Below are 15,403 nucleotides of genomic sequence, written 5' to 3'. Positions count from 1 at the left end.
CACTCTTGGCTCATTATCCACCTTCTCTGGGTCATGAAATAGAAAGTGGGGATGACTGTGAAAAAGCTTAGTGAGTATTTAGAGGAGGGAGAGATTAGTGCCTCTTTGAGCCAAGTGCTCAGGGAACCTAAAGTGCCTTTTGGAATTTAGAAGGCCCTGATTTTTTCTTTTTTTATTAACTCTTGCGTGGGATAGTCTAATCCAGTGGTTTTTCAACCAGGGGCAATTCTGCCCCCTAGAGGTCATTTGGCAATGTCTGGGGACGTTTTTGTTCTCATAACTAGGGAAAGGGGTGCTACTGCCATCTAGTGGATAGAGGTCAAGAAATTTGCTCAATACCCTACAATGTTCAGAACAGACCTACCTCCTGCCTCGCTCAACCGCCCACCACACACAACAAAGAATAATCACAGGAGGCCAATAGTGTGGAGGTTGAGAAACCTGGTACTCTACCTAAAGGACAGATGCTGGCTGGAGGGGTCCCAAAGGCAGAGCAAGGAGAACGGGCTAGAGAGGGAGTGGAGGCGGTTACTCCTTTGCTGTCACTACAGTGAGATGTGGAGGCAGTCTGACTTGGTTATTTTGAGACTCTGCTCAAAAGGTCTGCCCAGCGAGGGTGTGGGGTCTTCAAGGAGCCCACAAAAGCACCCCGTGAAAAGGAGCTAACGTTTGGTACCTCTCACACTGAATACTAGATTCCAACTGCATCCGTCAAGTAAGGTCCTTTACTTCCTGACCTCTCCTTCCTTCCCTGGCCCCACAGGTCCTGTGTTGTGGGGAGGGTAGGAAGCCCACCTCCACTTCCTTCTCCCTGTGGGGTAGTGAGTTCCATCCAGCCCTCAGCTCTAGTGGATGGAGAAGCTTTCAATCAAAAGATAGACCGATGTTCTGATTTAGATGGATTCTGGGCTTTTGTATGTCTGAAAATGTCTTTGTTAATCCATGAAAGTCACTGGAGAGCATGTAGTTTAGGGGAGTTGGTTTAGGGGTAGGTAGAGTCAGCTTGGAAGGGCACTGGAGGAAAGACCTAAGCTGCCTGTTCCTAGCACCCTGCCTAGTCCAGGTCACCAGTAAACTGACTGTAGGATCATCTCATTTAATCATCACAACAAATATATGAAGAGAAAACCATGAGCCCATCTTATAATGAGGATACTGAGACACAGACGAGATATATGACCAGCTCTAGGTCACAGAGCTAACGAAAGCTGATGGCTGCGTTTGAACTCGGGCAGACTGAGTCCTGCTAGAGCTCGAACCTCTGTACTTGGTGTCACCATCCTCCAACTGGCACTAACCCTTGACAAACGGCCACTGAATGCACCTGGAAGAATTCCCTTTTCCTCTGTACCTTCTCCATTTTGAAATTTCCAAATATCTGTCTTATCCCAGCAGTCCTTTTTTTCCTCAAACATTTCCAGTTAAATCTAACACATTTTTTGAAATTCTGAGCTTTTTCTACAGGGGTCATATTCAGTCAACTGTATGCCATTTGCTATTCACAGCAGATCTTTCAGTTTTAGGTCTTTGACCTGAAACCACCTCTTCAACGTTCTTACCTTCAACCCCACCCCACTGATGGGAAAGATCCAGTTGATGGGCATTTCCCTCTTCAGTGGCTTCTTCCCTGTCATCATCCTCTGCCAGGACAATAATAGCTGCCCCCGTTTGTGAGGAGTTCCGAGTGACGGGATCACAGTGTCCTAGGGACAGTAAATGACTCTTCCTGACCCAAGTCCCGGAACAGAAAAAGCACACGGCTTCTTTCTCCATTAGAGATTAAGATGTGCCTGGAGTTTCTCAGCACCTGCAAGGAGACTTGCCAGACCTACGTAGCCTGCATGGCTTGCTCCCTGTCTGTCCCGTGAGTTCATAGAGCAGAGCGTTGAGTGGTGGTCGCCAAGGGCTGGGAGCAAGGGGAAATGGGGACTCATTCAACAGATGTCAAGCTCAGTTATGCGAGATGAATACCTTCTTGAGATCTGCTGTCTAACATCATGCCTAGAGTTAATATAGTATTGTCCACTTCAAAGTTTGCTAAGAGGGGAGATCTCATGGTAAAAGTTCTCACCACAATTAAAAAAGGAAGTAGAATTTAGGAGCAAAGAAGCAGATGAGAAATAGGCCATGCTTGTGAGGACACAGCTACCCAGGGGAAGAGGACTAGTGAGAAGCCACAGAATCAGTCTCTACGTACGCTGAGCACTCTTGCAACAGCTGGGACTCTTGCAATGAGCGTCCTGCTTGCTTGATGGCAAGTTGAGACCCAAATTGATTCCTTGGTTTCACCTTTACCTTCCCCTCGGTCAACCTGTGGTCTAACAGGGGTCATTACCATCACCATTTCTAGTTCCATCACTTAAGGAGGACACATGGACGAAGGGAGTTTTATCTTAAGGACCAAAGCTTGGACACTGTGGGAGCTGGGCAATTTGCACCCTGCATCCAAATCAACAAGATGTCTTTCTGTTTTCAGGTGGCTGGTATTATTGCTCAGTTTGATCAAACACTGAGGGCAGGTCATGGGGCGCTGGGATGAGCTGTTTTCCCCTGCCCTTAATTCTTCTTCTTTGCTGACTTAGGGGAAAGTAGGAACTACACGGGTGGGGTAATTGGGTCAGTGGCTTTGCAGATGGAGAACTGGTTTTCCCATTGTTGGGGAGGCACCATTGAAAAGCTGCTGGCAGGAGAATCAGCCTGCTGGATCTGGTAAATGTGAGTCTATCCCAAGTGGTGTTCTCTTTGCCATTACATTCATCCCAGTGGGAACACAAGCACCAATAATGGAGTTACAACAGGCAGCGAATGCATGTTACATTTCTATTTTCAATCATTTTAAGCACCTCAGGCTCAACAATGAATTTATTTCTTCATTAGATAAAATTCTATTGAACATCCAATAGGCAAAGCTCTTTGACCCCCTAACTACTTGACTACACTATCATTTATCCCCATCTTGCCCACAATGTTGTCAAAAAATTTTCATCAGCTCAATCTTTTATTTATTCATTAATTCACTGGATAAACATAGATTGTGATAGACACTGGCCAAAGTGTGGGGGAGTGAAAAACATGAGTAAGACACAGAGGCCATGGTCACACAGAAAATGATCAGATATCAGCGACGATGTGGCAATGAGAGGACACTGTAGCACAGAGGGAGGGTCCTCAGCTCAGTCAGAGGGATTTTCCAGGACCTGGACTGAGTCTTACAGGATGAGCAGCCATTAATTAGGTGAAGAAAACAAAGGAGGGGGGCAAGTATATGCAAAGCAGAGAGCTGGGGTTAGGCCTGGTTGTTGGGTAGAATGTGTAGGAGGGATTTGTGAGACTAGACACTGCTTATTTCATTAGCATAGTGCTCTCGGGTCCACCCATGTTGCAAAGGCAGAATAATATTTCATTGTGTGTATATACATTGAGAAGGGCCTTTATAGAAAAGATTTTTACTAAAAATATAGCTAGCATACAACATTGTATAAGTTTCAGGGGTACACTATAGTTATTCAACATTTATACACCTGAAGAAGTGAGCATCGTGATAAGTTCAGCAACCATCTGACACTGCACCACGTTATCACAATGTTACTGACTATATTCCCTATGCTGTACATTACTTCCCTACTACTTATTTGTTTTATACCTGGAAATTTGGGCCTCTTATTCCCCTTCAACGTTCCCTGCCTTTTTAAATTTACCAGTTACAGTTGCCAGTCAATATTATTTTATATTAATTTCAGGTGTATAGCATAGTGGTTACACATTTATATAATTTAAGAAGTGATTCCTTCTGACTAGTTTAGTATTCACATGGCACTATACATAGATATTACCATCTTATTGACTATATTCCCTATGCTGTACTTTACGTTCCCATGACAACTTTTAACTACCAATTTGTGCCTTTTAATCCCTTCACCTTTTTCACCCTGCCCCTAGTCCTATCCCAACCCCCTCCCATCTATCACCCCAACAAATCTAGTACCCATCTGACACCATACATAGTTATTAGAATATTATTGATTATATTCCTTATATTATATGCTACATCCACATAACTATTTTGTAACAACTAATTAGTGTTTCTTAATCCCTTCCCCTTCTTTCACCAACACTCCCAAGCTCCCTCCCATCTGGCAACCATCAAAATGTTTTCTGTATCTATGAGTTTTTTTTCTATTTTGTCTGTTCTTTAGATTCCACATACAAGTGAAATCACATTGCATCTGTCTTTCTCTCTCTGATATACTGCACTCAGAACAATACCCTCCAGGTCTATCCATGCCGCTGCAGATGGCAAGAACCCATTCCCTTCCATGGCCAAGCAATATTCCATTGCATATATGTCCCACCTACTCTTTATTCATTCTTCCATCAACAGATACCCAGGCTGCCTCCGCATCTTGGCCATTGTAAACAATGATGCAAGGAACATATGGATGCACATGTCCTCTCATTGTTTTGGGTTTCTTTAGATAAATACCCTGAAATAGGATTACTGGGTCATTCATTATCTCTTCTTATAGCCTTTGTTTTAAAGTCTATTTTTTCTGGTATAAGTATTGCTACCCCAGATTTTTTTTTTTCCATTTTCATGAAATAACTTTTTCCCTCTCTTTACTTTCAGTCTCTGTGTGTTGTTCAATCTGAAGTGAGTCTCTTGTAGGCAGCATATGTAAGAGTTTTGTTTTCTTATCCATTCAGCTCCCTTGTCTTTTGATTGGAGCATTTAATCCACATACATTGAAAGTAATTATTGATAGATATGTAGCTATTACCATTTTATTATTCACAATTTTGATTTTTTTTCCACCTTAAAGAAGTCCCTCTAACATTTCTTGTAATACTGGTTTGGTGGTGATGAACTCCTTTAGGTTTTTTTCATTGAGAGAGTTTTTTTATTTGTCCTTTGATTTTAAATAATAGCCTTCCTGGGTAAGGTAGTCTTGGTTGTAGGTCCTTACTTTTCATGATATTGGATGATATTGGATATTTCCTGCCAATTCCTTCTGCTTGCAAAATTTTTGTTGAGAAATCAGCTGACAATTTTATGGGGGCTCCCTTATAAGTTACTAGTTGCCTTTTCTCTTGCTGTTTTTAGGATTCTCTCTTTGTCTTTTACTTTTGCTATTTTAATTATAATGTGTCTAGGTGTGGGCCTGTTTGGGTTCATCCTGTTTGGAACCCTTTGTGCTTCCTGGACTTACATGTCTATTTTCTTCACTAGGTTAGGAAAGTTTTGTCATTATTTCCTCAAATAGGTTCTCAATCTCTTGCTTTCTCTCTTCTCCTTCTGATTCCGCTATGATGAGAATGTTGTTATGCTTGATATTGTCCCAGAGGTCTCTTAAAATATCTTCTTTTTTTGGATTCTTGTTTTTATTTGCTGTTCCAATTGGGTATTTTCTGCTACCTTTTTTCTTCCAAGCCACCGATTTTATCCTTTGCTTCATGTAGTCTGCTGGTGATTCTAGTGCATTCTTCATTTCAGTTATTGTATTCTTCCCTTCTGACTGATTCATTTTAGGGTTTCTATGACCTTTTTAATGCTTGCTTTCTCTTTGTTGAAGTTCTATGGGCTAATTGGGTGGTTCTCTGCTGTGATCTGAAGACAACCTCCAAGTATGTTGGTTCTGGAATATCTTGGGAGGGGCTCTTGTGCAGGCCCAGGTCAGCCACTGCCTGTGACTGGCCAGGGGCTACCTGATAGGAGCTGCAAAGTGATCCACGGTTGTTTGCTGCCCATGCTAAACCTGGAGGTGTGTGGGAGAGGACATACTTCAAACTGAGGACAGCCGCCACCAGTACCAGGCCTGGGGTAACTTCACAGAAAGCCAGGACACCTGTAGGCATGCTGCCACCTGCCAGCTCCCTTAAGGTTCAGTCCCTGATAAAGCCTTGTGAGCTGGGTGAGGCAGGGTCTCCTGAAGTCACTAGAGCGGGCAAGGTTAATGTGGACTCTGGTTTGGTGCCACTGCCAGCCTGGAGCAACTCAGAAAAAGTCCCAGAGCACACCGACGTCAGTTGCTGCCTGCCTGGGGCCAGTGGATTTGGATAGTTTTTCAAGGAAAAGTGCAATGGGGGATGGTCTGGCTGCTCAGAGAGAAGCTGCCTCAGGTGGTGTGCTTGTTGGGTGGAGCAGGGTCCTAGCTGAGTCAGCAGGGTGGAACTGTGGAGCTCACCAGGCCAATCAGAATCAGATTTGGCCTGTGGGGAGGGCTCAACCTAGGAAAGATGGCGTCTACCTGCCAGCTGCACAGGAGAAGTACCCCTCACCGAGAAAATGCTGACTGTCCTTCAGTCCTTCTCCTGAAGACACATACCTCTGTCTGCCCTCATATGTCTCCCAGTCCCCCCCGAGTCACCATCTCTCTGTTGGAGCCCAAGGTGCGTGACTGCGACTGAGTGAGACTGTGCATGGGTTGTTTAAGTGGATGTCTGGGTTTCTTGCAGGATTCTGTACTACCCAAATTGTTGGACTCCCCACTGTTTTTCACAGCCAGATGTTGTGGGGCCTCCTCTTCTCGGAACCAGTACTCTGGGCTGGGGAGCCTGGTACAGAGACCTGGGGTCTCTCGCTCCTTCCAGTGGAACTGTTGAAACTGAAATATTCTTCCCGATTCTCAAAAACCACAGGAGGATTTGGGGCTAACCTGTTTTGTGTCTCCACCCCTCCTATCAGTCTCAATGTGTCTTCTTTATATTTTCAGTTATAGGACTTCTGTTCGGCTAGACTTCAGATGGTTCCATAATTTAGTTGTAATTTTAATATGCTCAAGGAAGGATGCAGGCACAGTGTTTATCTCTTCTGCCATCTTGGTTCTCCAAGAAGGGACTTTGATGCAACACCTTGGGAAATGTCATTTTTCATTCAAATCATGTGACTTTCTGAATTAATTAACTCGTTTTCAATTCCAAGTATTTTGTGCACAGAAATCAAGTGAAGCAATAGCTATTGATGTGTTGGTTCCATTAGAAGAACACCTCAAACAGTTAATTTTAACTTTATATCACTGTCATGAGCTGTTTCAAATGGAAAATCATTTATGTTAATTTCAATAATGGTTCCTTTTTTCTTTTTTCTGGTTCATAAAGCTTTTGGAATTTCAGTCTATCAAATGAAAATATTATTATGAATTGAAGAGTAAATTTAGTTAAAATGTTTAACACTAGAGATAAAATTATTTATTTGTATAGCAATAATATAAATAGAAACTTTGGTGACCTCAATGTTATAATGAAAGCAATTTTCTTTTCTAAATTAAAACCCTTATGAGATAACAATAGACTTGGAATAGATTGTGGTGTTCATAAAACTCAAAATTGTGTCCAAATATACTGTTTACCAAAATAGAGGTTGCAGTCATAAAAATTTATAAATTTTTAAATGTACACACAAAATAACTATAGATTTTTTGTGAAGCCATCAGCAATTGGATTTTAGAAATGCTTGAATCTTTGAAAACCTATGTTGTAAACCAACTCATGTCCTACAGTGTCTTAAGGTTTTGTTGCTGTTTTTGATAAACGAATCCCTGGCCTTTTGATTGCATTTTGTTCATTATCAGTGGGAAGTCTCCAGTCAAAGCATATAAAGAACAGAGCACCCCCAAATCTCCGTTTTTGGTGCTTTTAGCTATTTGCAATTATTGAACATAAAACTCTCAGACAAGAAGACATTTAAATTAATTACTGAAAAAGAAAGGGGGAAACTAAATAAATTTAAGAACAGAGTTGCTCAAATGTGTACAAGATTTAAATTTGAAATTCTATAACTGAATTTTTTTGATAGAACTTTTTTTAAATTGGGTATATTTATATTTCTTACCAGAAAAGAAGAAAACTCAGGCCCTCATTTTTGCATAATCTAAACGTGGTGAAATGTTAAAAAAACTCATGAATGGAGATAACTTACTTGACAAGTTTTAGCTTGTTGAGGAAATGTGCTGTGAGTAGAGGCAAAGAGACTGTACCTGTGACACTTGGACTTAGATTATTTAAATACTGAAATACAGAAAGTTTGAATTTAGAATATCCCTCATGCAACAGAATTTGCTATGAGCTTACCAGGTACTTCAGCACTTCTAAAGAGGCCACTTTCTCTGTCAATACTTTCAATTTTATTAACCATAAAATGTAACTTTGAAGATAATTTCTGACAGTTTTATGACAGAGTTAAAAATAACAAATCACATTGAAAAACTGCATGTTTCAGAAAAATACTGGTGACACAGATTTAGAGACCAGTACTAAAACACTGTTTAAACTGTACAGTAATTATTCTGCTTGTGTTTATGCTATTTTTTAATGCTTATATAATCAATTTGATGACTCTTTTTCCTTTTTTTCACATTTTGCTTTTTGTACAGATACATGCTATTTTAAAAGAGAATTTTATTTTTGAAAACAGTTTTTGTATAGAGCTATTTTAAAGGTCTACCAATAAAACAAAACCAGTTTGTCAGTCAAGTGAAGATTTCATACATCTGTATCATCCACATCTATCTCTATCTCTATATCATCTCTATCGCTATCTGTGATCAGACAATTAAGTTCGCGAACTTGCCACTGCGTAGGCACATGGTGCTACATATCTATAGATCTACATCGATATCTGTCTATCTATCATCCATATCTAGATCTATTTATCTTTATATGTTTGTTTTTGGGCCCCTTTTTACTTTCAAAAGTGTCCTGGTTTAGAAGATTAATTATATGGTCACACTTTTTATAAAAGACAATGTGAAAAAATGGTTTTCTCCCTGAAGGTGTTAAAGAAGAGACAGAAACCCACACGATATGGTGGAATAGTTAAATGAGTCAAGAAAAGGGCTTTGTAACGCCGAGTTCTCCTTCATCTCCGTGTTGGCCTCAGATGAGTGTTTTTGGTGATCTCAACTTTGGCACCATAGAAACCGTTTGTTTCCCTGTGTGGGTTGATGCCAAGGCCGAGATAAAGAAACAAACCTAAAAAGTAGAGTTGCCCATGGGAATTCACTGGAGGAAAATTCGGGAACCAGAAGTGTCTGGGAATTATGGACATTCCTCAAGGTAAGAGAATGGGGTCTGGTCCAAGCCGTGTGCAGATGCTAAGGAGCAGTGAGAGCCCAGGGACACCTCGGTCACAGTTCCTCCGGGTCTGAGTGCTTTGTGTGGTCTACCATCCCTTTGGTGGCAGTGCAGTGTAATGAGGCTTGGGAGCTGACAAGCCAGGTACTCATCCTAGCTCCCTCACTGGAGGGCTGGGGTAACTTGTGGGCAAGTCAGGCTTAGTCGCTGTGGTCTATTCTTTGGCTGTAAAATATCATTGCTGAGGTTCACTCCAACTGCAACTTAATGTGATTATCAACAAATCAAGAAGATCGGTCTTCTGTCGTCTGTTCATCTTACTGTCCACTAGATGGCGCCGTTTGTCACACTATAACAATGGGGCGCCGAGTCCCCAACTAATCAGTCGTAGCAGTTTTTCTGTAAGACACATAAACTTCGGTAGTGCCTTAGACCTCTTGCCCCTGCTTCTCCGCGGACGTTCTTGAAGTGCTTTCGTTTCCTGCTGCCAGGACACAATACTTCGCCTGTCCCTCTGCCTGACACTTAAATGTTGACGTTCCCCCCCGTAAAGTTTTATTCTGAGGCCCCCTTTTGTGATGGATACAATTCCTTGACTTCAGTTACTAGCTCTATGCTGACCGCTCTCAAATCTTTATCTCCCAAATCTCTCTGCTGAGTTCCAGCCCCATATCCAACTGCCCTGTGGACACCTACGTGTGACACAGACATCCCAAGCCGAATTCACCTGCTCTTCTTTTCTGTTCCCTTTCCTCGTATGTGGTCACACCATCCACCCAGAGGTCCAAACTGGGCTCATACCATTTCCCACAACAGTTTCCCTCCTTCACCCTGTACAACCAATCACTACATCTGATAGCCCTCAAAGTCACCCCCTTCTCTGCTGTTAAACAATCCTGATCCAAACTCCATGCTCTCTTCTCTAGATAATAGAAACAGATGCCTGAATTGCCTGCTGTCTTTGTTTTCTTCCACCCATTCTCACATTGTAGGCACACATGCACACGTACACGCTGCATGTATACCCATATGCATATATGCATACATATATATCATATGAAAAGATATTTATAAGGATTTATTTATTTATTTATTTATTTATTTATTTATTTATTTATCTATCTATCTATCTATTTATATATTGTCTCCTCCTCACCCCAGTGTAAGGTCCAGGACGGCAGAGGTCTTGTTCATTTTGTTGTGTGTGGTATCTCCAGTGCCTATAACAGTGCCTGATACATAGTGCGCAACAGTTATTTTTCGTATGTACCAGTCCACTGCTGAACTAGTAATTGTGGCCAGAAGGATGCTGCACCTTGGTTATCTTAGATATTGGTTGTATATGCTACATATAGGGCTGAGGGGTGCTCTGAGAGACATCCAATATTGCTTTCCACACTCCTTATTTTGGTAGTAAGTATGAAGTCTGTTCTCTTTGAGGACAAAGGGCCCACCGTTTGGGGGCTAATCTTCTGTGTGGGTGCGTTAGGCACTCATCTATCTCAGGAGTGATACAGCAGGACAAGACCGCCACCCTGAGGTGAACTGAGGACACACAGTCTTTTTCTCTTCCAAATCTTTTTTTTTTTTTTTTTTCTCTGTCCCTTGCATTCCAATAATTATGCCACTCCTCATGGGACTTTTGTAATGCAAAATTATTTTAAAGCATTATCCAATGGGAGAGGTAACTCATTAGCTAGAAAATACAAAAGGGCTGCTGGGTGGCTCAGCTGATTAGAGCGCGAGCTCTGGGCAATGGGGCTGCTGGTCCGATTCCCACATGGGCCAGCGAGCTGCGCCCTCCACAACTAGAATGATGTCAATGAGCTGCTGCTCAGCTCCTGGGTGGCCAGATGGCTCAGTTGGTTGGAGCCTGTCCTCTTAACCACAAGGACTGACTCCCGCAAGGGATGGTGGGCTCTGCCCCCTGCAACTAAGACTGAACAGGGCACCTTGAGCTGAGCTGCCTCCCGGATGGCTCAGTTGGTTGGAACGCGGGCTCTCAACCACAAGGTTGCCAGTTCAACTCCTTGACTCCTGCAAGGGATGGTGGGCTGCGCCCCCTGCAACTAACAACGGCAACTGGACCTGGAGCTGAGCTGCACCCTCCACAACTAAGATTGAAAGGACAACAACTTGACTTGGATAAGTCCCAGAAGTACACATTGTTCCCCTTCCCCAATAATATCTTTAAAAAAAAAATAAAAGAAAATACATAAGCACGGGTGGTTTATCATTTCCTGACATCTTGAAGGTGCTGGTTTGGGTGAGGGTGTGTGCATAATACTCTTGAGTAGGCTGGGGTGATGTGGGCGATGCTGGGCATTTGGAAGTTTGGCAAAGGATCCCTGAAAATGAAAAAGTCATTTCCAAAAGTAGGTGGGGTACAGAAGAAAACCTTCTATTTTGTAATTTTGTTTGGGTCTGGATCTGCGGCTAAGACAAGGCTTTCAGAATCTGTGGATTCATGTATTTTATCAGTACTGGGAATTTCTCAGCCACTGTCTCTTCCAATTGACCTCTCATTCATTTTCTGCTTTTGAGACTCAAAATAGACATATAAATTCTTAGTCTACCTTTCATATTAATCTCTATTTACATTTTCCATCTCCTTATATCTTTACACTTCATTCTCAGTTACTTTTTCATATCTAATTTTTATCTCACTAATTCTCTCTTCAGATGTCTAATTTGTTTAATCCTCTATTCAGTTTTTAATTTCAATACTTAATTTTTATTTAATCTCTAAAATATCTCTTTGGTGCCTTTTCAAATATGCCTGGTCATATATGATGGTCTTACTACTTGTTCATTTTTGGAACTCTTAAACTTTAAAAAAAAAAAACCAAAACATTTCACACATGGTTATTTTATATGCTGTATATGATAATTCCAATAGCTGACAATCTTGGGTTATAAATCTGTTGTTTTTGTTTCTGCTGGCTTTCTTTCATGATGGCTTATTTCCTTGTATATTTGGTGATATTTTATAATTGGTTGATATTAACCTGTGGGAATACTGGAGCATTTATTCTCACATGATTTGCATTTTCCTTTTCTGAGAGCCAGGCAATGCTACTGATCTGTAATTGATTTTGCTTCCTTACAGAGTCCAGGACGTCATGCGGACTTCCACCCATTCTCATGCACACATACATGTTTGTTTATTCTTTACAGTGCAGATTTCAGCTTGCAAGTTTTAAAGAAAATAGATTCTAGCCATAAGTGGTTAATAAAATTAAGAAAAATTAAAAATATCTCCTCAGTCACAATAGCCACATTTCCAGAGATCAATGGCCACACGTAGCTGGTGGCAGTTGCATTTGGCAGCAGAGAAATAGAATGTTATCATCAATGCAGACATTTCGGTTGGACTATGCTATTCTTAAGCATCACTTTTACATCATGGGAGCCCAACAATGCACTAAAAAGTGTACTTTATAGCAGGGGTGTCAAAACTGCGGCCCGCAATCCATTGTTAATTGGCCCGCAGCAAATTCCAAAAATATATTTAGTTTACTTAAATAAACCAGGTGAGGCAATATGTACTTCACTTAGAGTGAGTGGCCCTGCTGTTTGTATGTTTTACCGCATATGGCGCTTGGTAAAAAAAGTTGAAAAAAGTTTTGACACCCATGCTTTATAGGAACAAGCTGTTTTGTAGAGGGAAGGACCCATCTGCTAGAGGTATAAATACAAAGATCACACTATGCATCTTTCTCTGGACACCAGTGCAATAAACAACGGAAAAAACAGTAGAGATTTTTAATAGGAGACAGGGTGTGACCATGTTTATTAAGAAGAATCACTAAGACATCACCATAGTAAATATATCTGAGGGAAGACAGATTAGAAGCAGGAAATACAGCCAGGAAGGTACTGAATGTTCTAGGTGACATATGCTGAGGACTCAGACTAAGTTATTGAGAGTGGAGGTAGGGAGTAGAAAAGAAACATAATAGTTAAATAAGGGTTTACACTGACAGATTGTTTTCGATAGAAGAGAAAGAGGAAGAGGAGAAGAGAATATGATTCGGGTCTCTGATTGAGTCAGCAGCCATATGGGGTTGCCATTAATCCGAGTAGGTACCACTAGAGAAGGAAAACGTGTTAGGGAAGAAGATGAGCTCAGTTTGGGACATTTTGTGGCAAGGCGCTCAGTCTTGCCAGTGGTGTTTGGAGGCATGTCACGCGGGGTGGCCTGTGGGGTCTCTGCTCCCGCTCCCCACATAAGAACGCAGGATATGGTGAGACCAAAAAGGAACACCCATGGAGCCATAGATGGGGAAGTCATACCTCTATATTCTCGCTGGCAGCACTATCGTCTCTCTCGAGGCTGGATTCACACGACGTGCGACCTGCTGTCCGCTTTTCTGCCAACTGACCGACTCCCCTGCTAGCTGTAATCCGCGCTTGCTAGCTCAGCCACCATCTTCTTGCTAGCCCCCATTTTCTGCTAGCGAAGCCATGGCAGTTATATTAGTGGCCAATGGCTTACTGGTTACAGCTGATGACCAACTAGCCACAGCTGATGGTCATCCAATCACAGTTGATGGCCATTTACTACTCAAGTGAGCATCTTTCCACATGAGGCCAAGAGCCTGGAAACTGCACTCCTGGCTCTGTCCCCACAAGGTACTTTTGCACCACATAGAAAGACCTATAGGTCCCCCTCCACTGGGCCAAAGGGAGCCCCAGCAAACTGAAAGTGCATTCCAGGAGGGGAGTGAAAACCTACCCTGACCCCCTCCTGCGGTATTTCAGCCACTGGGCATCAAGGAAACTAGAAGACAGCGGTCAGACGCCAGGATGTTCTGCAATGAACACCAGCATCTCTTGCCTTCTGTGCACATTCATCTTGGATGTCACAGGTCCATCACTTTCAGTCTTTCTGGACCCCTGTTACATCCTGTGTCACTCTGTGTTACCCCCACAACTCGGGGTGGGGAGACCAGAATATTTGGTGGAGTGGCTTGCAGCCAGCAGGAGCCATGCTCCGCCCAAGAGCGCCATCATTTGCATAAGTACCACCTACAGGTGAGACCAGTGGACTCAGCCCCACCGACCTGACATTGCTCCATGAGCACCAGACCTGTGGGCTGGGATGGTGCTCATCCTGGTTGAGTTTTTTCTTAGAACCTTCTCCAGGTTCAGCAAAATGCACATGAAAGGGAAACGCAGTGGAAAGAGTTCTGGGGCAGTTGACATCTGTTGAGCATCTGCTCTGTACCAGGCATGTGCCATTTGCTTTTTATATCCTACTGTGTTTATTTGCAGCAGGAAAAACCTACTGGGGAGGGCTGGTACCTTGATCTTCACCTTGCTTCTTAGACTTTTGCTGCTTGCTCTTTCCTTCCTCCACCCTCCACAATCCCACCCCTACCTTCCCATTCATCTTGACATACCAAATGGCTGCCTTCCTAGCTTTCTTCTCTAGATTCCAGTACTGTTTGGCTCCTTATCGCAATTCACTGATGAAAATCACGTGTCTCTTTTACATCAGGAAACTGGGTTTCCTGGGAGGAACCCCGCGTGGAAGGCTGGGAGTTGGTGGGCTTGTCTTAGTTTGTCTTCTGTTATGGGATGCCTTAACGCTCATTCTAGGAGTTCTAGAAGTGTAATGTGAATCAGAATTTCCTGAGAGTCTTGTTGAACTGCAGCTTCCAAGGCTCCATCCCTATAGGTTCTAATTTGTTATCTAAGGTGAGGCTCAAGAATAAGCATTTTGAAACAAATACTACTAGTGATTCTGAAACAGTTTTAGAGGATCCCCGGTTGAGAGGCTGTGTCAGCCCCATGGGGCTCATGCAGCCTCACAGACCCCTTGTCTAGGCCCCCTGCTTCCTAGCTCTCTGCTTGTGTCTATGAGAGTTACTGTAGCCAAGCTGACTCATCAGGGAGGGAGCTGTCTCTGAGTCCCTGGAGACCTTGTGTCGTCCAGGCCAATGTCTTCCCCTCAGCTCTGCTTTCAAGCTTGAGGCTCTAGGTCTTCTTCAGAGAGCAATGCCATGAATACCCTCATCTTTAAGGTGAGACCCACCCCCTATACATGGAGTAGGGTGCGGCCTCACCCACAGTGCAGGCTCAGGAGTGGTAGACGCCTTAATTGTGAAACAAGCCTAGGACAATAGTTTCCAGGATGGGACAATTGTGACAGAAACATTGCTCCCTCCCAGCCCTGGAGGATGACTAGGATTTCCCAGGATAAAGGTGGAGTGGAAGCTATTTCTGGTATAGGAAAGCAAGAACAATGAAAGGGCAAGGTGTGTTTGGGGAGCCAAGAAGTGTGTACTTGTGTGGAAGGGTATGGAATGAGGCCACAGATGAGGGGTGG

This window comes from Rhinolophus sinicus, linkage group LG09 (assembly GCF_036562045.2).
Source record: "Rhinolophus sinicus isolate RSC01 linkage group LG09, ASM3656204v1, whole genome shotgun sequence".
NCBI classification, from domain to species: domain Eukaryota; kingdom Metazoa; phylum Chordata; class Mammalia; order Chiroptera; family Rhinolophidae; genus Rhinolophus; species Rhinolophus sinicus.
This window is presented reverse-complemented; position numbering follows the sequence as displayed.